General features: G+C 47.6%; 1 protein-coding gene across 6 annotated transcripts in view; it reads right to left on the reverse strand.

Moving 5' to 3' along the window:
* The window catches only part of PITPNM2 (phosphatidylinositol transfer protein membrane associated 2), a 133,992-nt gene that overhangs the window by 113,387 nt on the left and 8,586 nt on the right, over positions 1-12,019 (reverse strand). For all 6 annotated transcript variants that reach the window (XM_035340867.1, XM_035340866.1, XM_035340863.1 and 3 more), the window contains exon 2: positions 5,489-5,588. The gene's annotated coding sequence lies outside the window, so the exon portion shown is untranslated. The remainder of the gene's footprint in view (positions 1-5,488; positions 5,589-12,019) is intronic.

The raw sequence follows: 12,019 nt of genomic DNA on the forward strand, positions 1-12,019 counted from the left end.
AAGGAACCAACTGGCTTGTAGGAGACAAAACAGAGAGAGACCAGCTTCCTAAAAATCTGCTCAAGGCAAGTTTCCCCCAGACCATTTCAACCATGCTTTCTTTTCCCGAAGACTGCGCTGGCGTGTCGGCGAGCCAGAAGATGGAAACCATCTCTGAAAGCTTGCAAGCAAGTCACATCTCCACCCTGCTCTGCCTCTCTAAGGAGCCTTCAACCACGTCTTGAACCGTCCCTTTCCACCACGCTGCTAAGGTATCAAGAAAGCGAGTCTGCAAGCACGTGTCCTGCTGCCTGTCCCCTTCAGGAAGGGACCTACCCCACTTCACGGGAAGGCTGCCATTGGGAATTTTATCAAAAATTACGCAGCACCTGCTCTGTGCTGTGCTCAGGACAACCTTCTCTACGGAGCTTTTCCATGAGGGGTCGTTCATCAGGTCTTATTTTTTTTTAAAGAATCTGGGCCAAGTCATCCCTGCTGTAGCTTCAGTGACGTCAATGAGCTACAGCAGGGGTGAAACTGGGCCGTTATTTTTTATGTCCATATGTCACGTGCCCATTAAAGAAAAAAAATGCAAAAGAAGATCAAGCAAGAATTGTTATTGAATCAAAAGACTAAAAAGACTATCCTGTACAAAGATTAACATCTAGATGTGGAAAGTTTCTCTTTTGTTCCTGCTGTGCATTTCTAAATGTAATAGTTTATGGAAAAAGAAATACTTCTGCAGCGTCAAGGTAAATGCAAGCTCTGCAGTGACAAATTATATTCACATTTTATATCCTGTTATGATAAAAGTAACAAAAAAAAAGATCTTTACCAGGAAAAGGCCTCTTCAAAACTCAACAGAAGAAGTGACACAGTTGCCGGTAACTGTTCATTTCTCCCTGGTAAGGCAACATTAATCATGCTCTGCATACCACCAGCCAGTAATAAAGGCCACTGGACCTTGTTTTGAGCTCATTTCTTAGTAAAACCTAACCAGGATTATACAAATGTCAAAATCAAAAAATATGAAACAGAAGTCTAAACCTAAGCAGTGTTTTCTGCGAGTGCTCAAAGCCTTGAACACCAACGTGGAAAGGAACACAGCTGGGGAGACCGAGCCCACCAGATGTAGGGCGCCAGGCGTGAAACGCAGCCGTAGCAGCCACCGCAACCCGTCTGCCTGCTGCCAGTCGGGGCAGAATCGCAAACCACACAACGTGCCTGGAGCGGGTGTGCATGATGTATTTTCCACTGACCGTGCCCCAGATCATCGGGTCCTGCCCCGGGCTGTCAGCAGCGACTCAGACCGGCCAAACCACAAGATGCATCACAGCCAGCGAGACCCACGGGCAGAAATTCTCAGCCCCATATTTAAAAGCCCACTTTACTCATATGCCCAAAGGTCACTTAATACATTAATGCTGTTCACTCATGATGAGCAGGGGTAAAATTACTCACCAACATGCTTACAGAGTCCTGTCAATATGCCTTTAAAGCTAGACATTTTTTTCGGAAGCATCCAGGAACAGCACCAGATCACAAGAGCGTGGTGTCCAGAACCTCTCCTTTGTAGGTGACTTTTCATTCAAAGCTCAGTAGGAGATTCCTCTGAAATCCTTGAGTCTAATTCTCCAACTCTCAGCTTTACTCAAAGACTGCCTTCTTTTTCCCCAACTGCTTTCACTTATGGGTTGTTTTCCTCACAATAAACCAGAACAATTTGGGGTTTTGCTTTTTTTGATCCTTGCTCCCCCCACCACCACCACCATTCCAGCACCAGAATCAAAATAACTTGAGATGGAGAACGTGTGACCTCCCAAGCCTTTATTTACAGTATCACAAACCACAAGGGAAGGATCTGTCCGAGTTTTCCAGCTGGAATGGGAACAGCAGGGAGAAACATGCTCTCATTTTTGCGGCCGTGATATTTAACACATCACAGGGAAGGAGGATGGGGAAGGGGAGGAGAATTAGAAGCACATAACGATGCCATGGAAATACTGGATGAAGAGGTCTCAGTCAGGCATGGAGGTTCATGCGATTACATCCTATCACCCCAGAAATGAACAGCTTTATGCATGCAAATGTAATTGCAAAGCCATTCTGACACGTTTAATGGTGCTGCTTCTTGACTTCTACGTTACACGAGATCAGAAGATACAGAAGCCTTCTGGACTTCACCAGCCCTGAATTTTTATTACATCTCTACTGATCTCTTTTCATGCTGCCATCCCCCAAACTGTTACAACAAAGACTTCATCAAAAACAAGAAGCCTCGAAGCAGTGGAATCTGCCTCAGCTATTTAAACAGCGCAGACAGACACGACTGAACGAGGTTTAGGTCTATAGAAAGTTACTTGCAGCAGGAAACCGTCAGTTTGTGGTTAGAGCCACCCCAGTGTTACAGCTCTTTCCTCCCAGTTAAATACGTATGTCCAAACAGCTCCTCACGTCTAGGGCTTCTATTATAAAATGGAAGAAAACGACTGAGAAAAAAAAAAAAAAAGGAAAGCCACCCCTAGATCCACCAGAATTTTCATGTCAGATCACTCAGGAGACCACCTTTTTTAATAGGGGTATTTCTCTGCCTTTCCAAATGTTTATGACCTGGACTGTCAGGTCTAACTCAGCTCACCTGTAACCACCTCCTACCCTTACAAGGCCCCCAGTCCCCCTCCCTGACCTGCTAGCAGCCTGGCCCTATAACCTGTGTCACCCTACCCCGTAACCTTTACACAGTGAGGAACAGGAACACCACAGAGAGCTGTTATGCTGCCAAACAGGGTTCCCCTCCTTGCTGGTACAGTAGCAGCCCTCACCCAGCTTTCTGAAGTGTTATCACCTCGATCTAACTCACCGTACAGTGTTTTGCAGTGTGCAAAGGATCCAACCTGACGACAGATTGCACAGAATTCAGTCGATTTCCTTAAAGCCAACCCTCACAAGGGGTGCTACTGTCATGCAGCAAGGCCCCCGGCAAGTACAGGGCACAGAAAGAGTAAGATTCAGCCCCAGTTTGTCTCCATGTAGAAGGGTACAGGGCTCTGGGAGAGGAAAGCCAGGTTCTGACGGAGAGGCACTCACTCATCCCATCCAGCTTCTGCTCTTGCAGGAAGGGAGGAGACAGAGGCAGCGCGGTGTCCCTGGCAGCTGGAGGCAGGATGCTGAGGGACGGTGCAGGCACCTCCACGGCTGCATGGGCACCCTCCACCTCCCCTTACCATGCTGCTTCCACAAGCCAGCTTCTCGCTGCAGTCCCACGGCCAGTATAGGAGCATCACAGGCACTCAGATCCTGCTCTGCCTTTCTGCTTGTGCCAGGGATTCAGGTCACCTCCCTAGATTTTTAATAATTCCATGCAAAATGCTCCCAGGGATGACTGCCAGAGCACTGTCCTCCTGGTATTTTTGCTCGGTCCTGCTTCAAAGCCTCTGGGCTGCACAGGGATGCTGGTAGAACACTACAGCATTTTCCTGTGCTGTGGACATTGTTATTCAGCCCTTTGTTTTCATGAATGCTGCATTCCCTGATGAGGTTTAAAACCCATTTTTCTCCCCGTGTTCCTCACCTGTCAATCCAGGGACATTACTTGCTCTCCAGCGATGCAAGCGGCACGGATTTGTTTCACTGGGAACAACGCTGAAGGCACTTTCCCCTCACTTGCCCAGGCTCTCAACAACCACTCGGGCACCTCCTGGAGAGGAAGATCAGCCCTGCGGAGCGCTGAGTCCTTCAGGCAAGTGAAAAGAGCCGTGCCACAGTCCCAAAGCAAAGCAATCCTTAAACATCACTAAGGATTGCAGTTGTTTGCTGTTACCGCTAATTCCGAGAAATGCTCTCCTCTACAACACTCTACAGGGGAGCAAGGGGACATCGAGGATCTATGGCAAGGGAGGCGTAGTTTTTGTGACAGAAACGTCCTCCCTCAGCACGGGAGGACAAATTCACATGGCAAATTAATGCCACTACATCAACTCCTCTGGTAAAGCTGCTGACAGCGGCGTCTGTTCCCGGAGAGACCTGTCCGCAGCTCCACCACAGGGCTGCAGCGGGCAGAAGAGAAGCCGCCGAGCTCTCTCAAGAGAAAATTAGGTATCCCGCCAAGGGACAAGCTGCAGCATCGTGAGCAGCCTACTCGAGCCAGCCCTGGGCTCTGCTGATGCTAAGAGAGGCTTCAGGGAGGGAACCAACACAGGGAAGGGGAATTAATTCACTGGGAGCCAATTTGCTGACAGGAGATAATTCAAGTATTCAAGTGACCCTTAATTTTCAAGGATTTCAGGTATTGCATGTTAATACAGAGGTGGTATCGCTGTGGTTTCTGTATATCTGCTGCAACTCGGAAATGTGTTTCTCTGGATTTCCTCAGTCTGATGTGTGAGCAGTTTCAGACCCAAAACTCATTTACCCCTCTCTGTTCTTCCCTGCAATCCATTACTCTTATACCCAAAGTTAGGAATTTTGACTTTTAGCATCCTGCAGCAAAACTGCAAAATTGCTACATCACCGTGTCGCTGCAAAGAGAAACCTTTGGTGGAGTTCGGAGTTAAAAACACTTTTTGACAGAGGGGGAAAAAAAAATAAGCGGCAAGGAACTCACTGGAGAAAAATAAGAAGATTCCATTCTGGTAGAATGATGCCCATTCTGGTAGTCTAAAGGCTGAAACCCCATCGACTGAAAAAATTCCTGTTCAGCCACTAATTTTGTGCACAGATTTAAGAGTATGATACACGTTTCTAGAACTCACATAAGGGAGGTTTAGTTGGAGCTGGAGACGCACACAAAACCCACAAGCAATACTGCAGAGGTGAGAGCACAAAGGAGTAGAACAGGGTACTCGCTTCCCCATCTACACTCTACTGTGGAAGTTTTGCACAGCAATCCTCTTGAAATGTAAAGCAAGTTAGAATGTCAATGTAAAATGTAAAGAAGTTCAGAGGATGGGGGAAAAAAAAAGGGAGGTAGAAATGAACAGCAATGTTATGGCAGCACCAGAGGCTGCATGCTGTTTATTTCAGTACAAATAAAATGTAATAAGGTTAAGATTTATTATTTTTTAGGGGGAAACCCACGGAATATTTAAACACACACAAAGTTTATGTTAATTGAGCATCCTGCACAGCCATTTTCCCTTTTGATCTATTTATTTGAAAGATTTAAAATAAACAAGAACACTGACTGAGCAGAAAAAAGTGGGGAGCATGAGTTTTCCTTAAAAAGAGGTTTATCACCAACACATGTCTACGTAATTTAAGCCAACCACATCCTGTGGCTGCCAAGCCCTTCTCAAAGGCAACTCGCATGGCCATTCTTCCAGACTCCATTTTATCACGTTTCCCCTCAGCGGATATTCAAGTGGAACCCAAGCTAAGGTTAATCCCCTCTCTCACCAGCGAGCTAGTATCCACCAGCCTCATTACCATTCTCCCTAGTAACATGTAAATGTTTTCTTTTTCTGGTATAGGAGAGAAAGAACAGCCATCCAGCTGAACTGCCAGCACCTACCTTCTGCAAAAAATCTCTCTAGATGCTTCTGAATGCAGGAGGGAGCAACGACAGCACTGCTGGAAAAGGATGTCACTGTTGGTCCACATGTGTCAACATCCTAAAGAAAGATAAAGCACAGTTGCTTAACTGCCTTGCCCCTGGGAAATCAACAGCAAGACTAAAGCTGCATTATTTTCACAGTTATACCATGCTAATGGCTCCTATGCAAACAACATAGAGCTACAACATTTTATAATTGCACATCAGAGTTTCTCTGCAGACATCCCTCCGGTATGTCAGAAATTCAATACGTGATGGTAGGCGGCAGCGAGCACCTCGGGGATTTAAAGTGCGTTCCAAGCTATGAGTCATCGCCATCTCTAACTCATGGAAATTTAAAAAAATTAAAAAAAAAAAGAGAAGAAAAACACACACACACCGCACTGACCACTCGTTTGCTCTCTCTGCACAATATCACAGCTTCCCCCCAAAGCACTTCCCTTTTAAACCTAGCGCTGAACGATTTTCACAAGGGGGAAACCACCCCAGACCTCACTCCAGATGAAATTAAAAAAAAAAAAATCATTAAAATGAAAAAGAAGAAAAAAAAATTGACATAGCAGCATTCTTCCAGACAGCTCACCGGGGAGCGGGCAGGATCCCACGTCCCAGCAGCGGAACCAGAGCCGGAGCTGCCTCCGCAGCCACCCCCAGTCCTTTCACCGCGGCGGGGCCTGCAGGACGGCGAGGGCAGGGTAGGAAGCAGCGGCACCCACACAGCTCAGAGCTGAGAGACGCCAGGCCGAGGAGGCCCCTTACACCTCGTCTCACCGCCACCGGCTTCCCTCCAGGGCTGTTTTAGTCGGGGGAGCCGAGGGCCGGGGGGAACTCGCGTGGTTTGCTGCTCTCCTACAGGATTCCTCCAGGCAGTGTCCCTTTGTTACCAGCAACCCTGGGGAACTATTTTTAATGCTGCTTTTACAGCATCTGGCGAGCACTTCGGGTCACACACACACACACACACGTGCTCCCCCCTCTTAAATCCTCCCAAGGACGTCCTTTAGGTCTCTTTAATTTCTCGGCCTTTATTTCTGCCTTTGGTCTCATCCTCAGTCCCTCTGCCCCTCACCCAGGAGGGGGGCAGGACAGGGAAAGGCCCCGGGCAGCAGGACAAGGGACCGGAGCACCTGCAGCCTCCCCCCAGTGCCAGGCAGCCACAATATTCCTGTCCCTTCTGAGGACGGGTGCAGCCATCCCTCCTGACAGCAGCTGTGGTGTGCACTACACCATGAAAATCCGGGTCTGCACGCATGCAAAAAGAACTGGACTCGAAATGCCAACGAGAACGAGACTTCTTCCCTCCTCTTGCATGCTCTGCAGGGAGAAGAGAGGTGCTAACACGGCCAGGGACCAGCTGAGCACCTCTCAGAGCATCCCCTCTGCTGGGACATGGATCCAAACCCTAAGACCAGCACCCCCAGCCAAAGGGTTACAAAAAATATAACACCAGAACACTGCTTCCTGCAGCAAAGAACCTGGACCATCTGGAAAACACGGGTATCGTTAGCTGTGATACCCCGCTCCAATCCAGAGGTCTTATCAAGAATTAAAAATTTAGAAGCGGGATTGCTCTTCATGCTTGTACCTTCCTGCACAGCAACTCCAAAAAATCAAAGCGCTCGCACGGGTCAGATTCATCCTGGAGGAAGAGCAAGCATGAGTAACATTTCAGGACCATTAATCTCAGAGATCTCACCAAGAGCGAGCAGCCAGACAGCTTAAAAATATATTTAGTCCACAAATGCTTATTAACGTCATTTGCTGATTCACAGCTGAGCCAGTCGCACGGGGCCCAAACGCCACTTCTGCTTTCCCAGCCCAGGTAAAAAATAAAATTTAAAAAAAAAAGTTGAAATGGCTGGACAGCAAGTGGCTGAACCTACCTGTGAACCTTCCGCAACGCAACTATTTGCTCATGCACACAGCACAGAGGCAATACTCACACCACACGATGACATTTAAGAACTTTCTTAGCTTTGTCAGGCACTCTGGAAGGTGGAAACACCAAGTACTGCCCACCAAGCTAGGCAGGACGGCCTACAGGTCAACGCTGGCAATCCTACGGCAACGACGCGGCGTCACACGCTCGCTAGACGGCTGCGGCGCTGGGTTACAGAGATCACTTTGTCTTCTGTCCCTTCACTGACTGCAGTTCCTCCCCAACACGAACGTGGTCCGGAGCGGATCACATTTAAAACTGACTCTGCAGGCTTACAACAAGACGACCAGTGAATAATCACTATTGTTAAAATTACAGCTTGAAATCAGCTGAAGAGCTATGTGACAGATTTGGTAGATACAAACCTCTGTCAGGAGGGCTTCAGGTCTCCGCTCTCTGGGGCGGACGTAAACCCACTAAATTCTCATGGAATTCCTAAGCCAAAAAAAAATCGAAATGGAAGTTTAAAAGGGTTTATTCCCCTACTAGTATACGTGATGCCATGATTTAAAACCCAGGGGTTTTAAAACCCTAAATCACTTACTCAAATCTGTACGATGGAGATATATTTAAATATAAAATTTTAATCTCGCTTTGCATTTGAACTTGTGCTTTCCTGGAAAAGTGTTTAGTCAAATTCTTCCTTTTAACCACTCTAACACACTGATCTGTGAACAAACAGGAATCCTCACACTCCCTTTCTTTTTTAAGAGGATTAATTACATCCCACTTGCTTTTACAGACCAACATACATCTAGCCAGATCGGGCCTTGCTATTTTTAATGTTTCACAATAATTCACACCTCAGCTGCACCAGGATTTGCTAGTGTCCATTCCTCATTTGCCTTCCCAAGGTAGACAAGTTTATAAAGACGCTGGATGTGCCAGATGATATCCTCCCAAAGGACACATCCACCGCACCGTAGGGTTAAACGGATATTTTCTTTACACGGAGCCAGCCCAGAGCCTCGTCTCAGCGGCTCTGCACAGTTCTCGGAACGAGCAGGGGCGTGTAAGAACAGGTTTCGGTGTTCAGTTGACCCACCACGGGGACAACCCTGAAGGTCTCCACCACGCAGCTACACAAAACTGCACGGACGGCCACAGAACCTCCTCGGTTTCCAAGCAAAGCAATCTTCCCACCTGCTTCATTCTTTTTTTGTTTCGGGGTTGGGTTTCTTCCTTTTTTTGGAGGTTGGGGAAGGATGACAAACTTTCTTATTTTCGGTGACAGCGAGCCTGAAATGATTATTCCGAACAGAAAGAGCTCTCTCTGCACTTGTTAACTGTACCGAAATCAAAAGTGATTAAAAGCAAAAGCATTTCTGAGCAACAGAAACCGAAACTACACCCTTTGGAAAAATGTAAACACCAGCATTTTCTCTGCAGTAAACACTGAAAGAGACAGATAATGAATGGAGCCTAGGACATTATGACACACATATCCAACTTCTTTTTCTGGAATAATCACACAGAATCCACCTTGATTGCGTGCCCAAGTCAGCACTTTTTAAACCCAGTGCAGCTTGCAGAGGCCTCGCTGATGCTATTCTTTTATTTTTAGGTGTGAGAACAGCTTACCAACTCAAAACTTAAACTTGAATGTTATGCTTAAATCTTAGAATTAAATATTAGGAGCTTTTAAATTAACAGTAATTAACCCTGCCTGCATTTCAGACACACGTTGTGGTACGTGGTAATCAAATCCAAGTTAAAACTGCTTCTGTTCCGTAAGTGCCCTACTGAAACCCAGGGAACCTCGGGTCCCCATTAAACAAGGGGCACGGCTGTCCAAAGCAACCCAACAAAACCATTTAGAAGCAGAAGTTAACGCAAGAGTTCCCAAAAAGGCTAGAAAAGTATTGTTACTATGGGTTGTTAGCAAAAAACGATCATCACAGGCTTCCTCCCAGGCAAGCTTCTCTCCAAGAAGGCCTGGGGAGCTGGGGTGGCTCGGAGCTGAACCCACAGTGATCACGTCTGGCTTTGGAGCAGCCCCATGCACATCACGTGAGGGAAATGAAAGATGCAGCTGTCAGCAGCCAGATTCACATGAAAACACACTGTGCGGGGAGGATGAGGTGCCACCCAGCCGGTGGCAAGCAGCTCATTTTTAGCACAAACGTCGAAAACACTGCGTTACACTGGCAGAACCGGCATTTGCCTTTCCAAGGAGGACGATTAATTGCGAGATGCTTTCTCCTGGTTTCTGAAGGCTTGTCTGCTTAACCGAAGTGTTGCACTCCAGTTATCAGGCCTCCTCCTAAGAGGCACACAGCCAGTGCCACCACTGAAACACTTCATTCTGGTGGGCCGGGCAGAGCCCCCGCCCTGCTGCTGCCTGGACAAGCACTCGGTGACAACCCCAGAGCAGCACACGCTGGCCTCGTGCCCAAAAGCAGAGACCCGCGTAATCCAGCCACATCCACACACGCAGCAGCTCTTGCCCTAGGAAACACCCGAGCTCAAAACTGCTCCTAGCAAACGCTACAGCTGCTTGAGCTCAGCCTACTGCCTCTGTACCGCCTGCATTACTGAATACTTAGCCCTAAGAAGTGTCAGCTGTGCTCAAACCCTGCCTGCCCACGGCTCGCAAGCACCAGTTTCAGACCATGGGGGGGGTCACAGGAGTCCTTCATCCTCAGTGAAGGTGTTTTCCATTCTCACACCAGTTAGTCACCCTAAAAAGATAAGGGGATATAAATGAGCAACTTAAAAAGCAACAAAGCAGGGAGAAATAATATCAAAATCCTGAATAACTTGGTAATCACACGAAAAGGCTCCAGGATGTGCCAGGAAACAGGAAATTAACAAACGAGCAAGACAAACACACGAGTTAATAGAAAATACGAGCAGCTCCGAAAGGCACCCAGATAACTCTTCCCACCTGATGCCTGTAGCACCTGCCCTCTCCAAAGCACCCCGAGGTGGCGATCCCCGAGGAGCACCGGGTCCTGGCCTCGCTGCCAGCAGCCAGCCCCAAGGGGAGGGAGAGAAAGCAAACAGCCAAAGGTTTCCAGAAACGCTCTGGATGCCCCTACAGCTGTAAAAAGCTTTTCACCTGCAAAACCCCCACCCTCCTCCAAGAAAATACATCCAATATACGTAAGCGGCTCCACTCTCCATCACCCAGTAAGGCAGGAAGGGTTCGGGTGTACCACCACGCACCAAAACCTGCTCCCCAAATCCCCCGGGACACCTCACCTGGCGCTGACCTTCCGCCTCCACGGCACGATCCCAGGAACTTCAAACAGCAGCATCTGCACCAGGCATGGCATTGCCCCGAGGTGGGCCCTCGCGGATTCAGGCCTTAAAAAGCTGCTTTTACATTTATTTATTTACTTAAGCTGCATTTATTTACAGCCCGGCTCCCAACTCCCCTCTGAGAGCAGTATAACCCAGGAGATTTTTTCCATCAGTGAAAGCCCAAAAAACAGAAAAAGGGAAAAAAAAGCCTCGTGGTGGGCAGGTGCTGAATACACCTGATGTGTTATGCATGAGAACGCTACCACCCCTGTAAAGGTTTCTAAGTGAATCGGCCACACAGGGTCTCTGCAGCCTGCTTTAGGAGGACTTTTCTCCCCCACCTCAGCTATTTAAATCCAACCCCATGCTTTATATTACCTTCCAGTCATCTCTACTGCATGGATTTCAAGCAGAGAACTCTGCATCAGCTTCCACCTTGCCCCTTCCCATACAAACGTGGCAATTACCAAAGAAATTAGTCAGCCATGCAGCATTTCACCTTAAATAAAACGGCTCAAGCAATAATACACCATTTAATCCATACTTGACAGGCGGGGAAGAAACACCGTGTCTCAGTAACACGCTTAGAGAGGGTTCAAAATCCATTCTGCAGACCTTGATGGAAGCCTGTCCTTGTCAACGAAAGCCACAATCCATAATAATTCTCAGTATTGTGCTTTTATCCTCCTCTTTATCAGAGCTCATCTGCTGATCAATGAGGAGTCCCATGGAATAGCACTCTGAATTTCAATGTCAACACAGCAGTACTGTGGTAATGATTGAAAATATTTACATATTGCCTCATTGATCGTGGGGTGTTCTTTTCCAACCATCTGGCTACTGGGCACTCTTTTTTTTTTTCAGGGCTTGAAGCAGTTATAAAGCAGGTTATTTGAATGTCTTCGGAGCTGATGCCCAGCACCTGAAGCGGGCTCTCCTGACATTTTTATCCTGAAATATTAGTGATAGCATTGATCCATTTCATCACATCTCAAGGGAGGAAGGAATTCTCCTAAGGAGAACAAAACCAAGAAGCCCGCAGAGACCTGCTCCGAGCCTACCGGAGCGATATGCCAACTCAGCTCCAAGGTCTCATTTATAATGTGACTCAAGGGTGTCACCACTTTGACAACAGATGAGTCAAATGGAAATCTGTCACTCATTCTGCACTCTTTGCCAGCCTCGAGATAAAGCAGCCCCGGAAGGTTTGTTTTTTTCCACCTCCAGATGGAAAACCTTCTGAGAGCCGCAGTGCCGAGCCCCTGGGCTCTGGAGCACGTGGCTGTGCTTACACCACCTTTAGG

This window comes from Oxyura jamaicensis, chromosome 15, assembly GCF_011077185.1.
Source record: "Oxyura jamaicensis isolate SHBP4307 breed ruddy duck chromosome 15, BPBGC_Ojam_1.0, whole genome shotgun sequence".
In the NCBI taxonomy this organism is placed as follows: domain Eukaryota; kingdom Metazoa; phylum Chordata; class Aves; order Anseriformes; family Anatidae; genus Oxyura; species Oxyura jamaicensis.